Raw genomic sequence first — 1,876 nt, forward strand, 5'->3', positions numbered from 1 at the left:
AACAGGAAAAAACCCAAAATATATAGCCAGAAATACAGTGAGGTAGTATACATCAGAGAATAATCATGTGTCAGGGTGGCCCAGTTAAAGCACAGACTTGGTTCCAAATGCAAATCTGCCAAACAGTGAAAAAAACACTGTACAATCAATGTAGCTGAATCTGAGCTGTCATGAAAAAAGGCACAAAAAGGTACATTCTAGAAACGCTAAGCTTGAAAAGAGGTTCACCCACAGCTGTTATTGTAGGAAAGGGTCATTCTGCAGCGTATTCTCTAATGGGGCAAAAAACAAATGAATATATTCTTGAAAGTTTTATTTATAAAACTTCAACAATAATTTTCTCAGTAAAACAAATCAAGATTTGAGACTGGCTAAAATGGCAAAATACAAAAAAAAAACTTTTAAATGCTCTAACCTTACAGGCTGAGCTTCCTCAGATCCTGTCCTCTGCTGCTCATGTGCTGTGTGCAACTGTCACACCAAATGTGCCTCTGCACCGCCTCAAACATCGGGTGTACACAGTGTTGAAATGTTCTGCAAAAACATATACAAAGGCTTGATGGAGCATTAGCTCCAAGTCAGCACAGTGAGGTGGGCATAGCGACAGCTGTCCAATCTCCCTCCTGCCCTCCTCTTCCTCACACCATCACTTTTCAAAAAGGCTTGCTGTTTACCATACATAGGCAGCTGCCACCACAGTTACCTTCCATAAGTAAGCCACCTGCTAAAGGACATTTGTACATGTCTTCATTTAATTAAGGCAAACGCCAGTTCATTGGCTGCTTCATGCAATGTGACTAAATATTATTTGACCTTGATCAACCATGTGCAAGTGGAGAGTTCAGTCGCCTATGAAGGCTCCCTCATTCTTCTCACTCACCAAATTGTCTATTTTGCAACAAAAATAGTTCACAGCAACCTTTTCATAAATGCAGTACAGTGTCACACTTATAATGTCCTCTTAAAATATAAGCCAGTTTGACCTCTCTTTCTTTTAAACCTCCAACAGTTTATATTTAAGTGTATTCTCGCAGCCCAGCGTTCTATGGTATCATTTACTTGCAATGTGAAACTTATTTTGATGATAATAAAATAGGCATTCGAGCTGATATTGCTGTCAAACACACAGAGCTATCAGACAGCTGCATTTATTTTTTCTCCCTGCTTTAGTCTTTTATGTAACACCTTTTCAAGGTTGTTAAACTGTGCAGTTTTTTTTTCACAAACTGATTTTTTTTGTACAAATCCTAGAAATCAGTGCTTCGTCCGCAGTTAATAGGAGATGATTGAATAAAACTAAATTACCCAGCTGAATAACTCATGGGGTATATTGGTTGCAAATTATAGCAATAAGTGTTTGGCATTAAAGCCTTAGAGGACAGGCCTGACATTCTGGAACAAATGTTATACAGAGTCAGATTACACATTTTATAGCAATTTCACATCTCATAGGTCAAAACAGGATTTATTTAGAATAGCAGCAGGGGGGGTTGTACGAGAAAGGCAATAGATAAACCCCAAAAGTTTGCAGTGGCCTCTCTAAATTCTCCTTAGGTGTGAGAGTGTGTGCATGGTTGTGTGACTTGGTGTGTCTCTGTGTTGCCCCGCGACAGACTGGCGACCTGTCCAGGGTGTACCCTGCCTCTCGCCCATAGACTGCTACAGATCTACAGATCAAATAATCAACAGACCCATCTGTTGATTATTTTTTCGATTAATAATTAGATAGCCAAAAGCTTTGTTAAAAAAGACTTTTTATGAAATTAAACCAAGTGACACTCTATCTTTTCTACTTGAGGTGTTCTTTATAGAGCCTATGGACAGAGGAAAATTTTTTTTTTTTAAATCTTAAATGCAAAATGAAAATTTTTTTTTT

The sequence above is a fragment of the Cyprinodon variegatus genome, unplaced genomic scaffold (assembly GCF_000732505.1).
Source record: "Cyprinodon variegatus isolate N-32 unplaced genomic scaffold, C_variegatus-1.0 Scaffold165, whole genome shotgun sequence".
Lineage (NCBI taxonomy): Eukaryota > Metazoa > Chordata > Actinopteri > Cyprinodontiformes > Cyprinodontidae > Cyprinodon > Cyprinodon variegatus.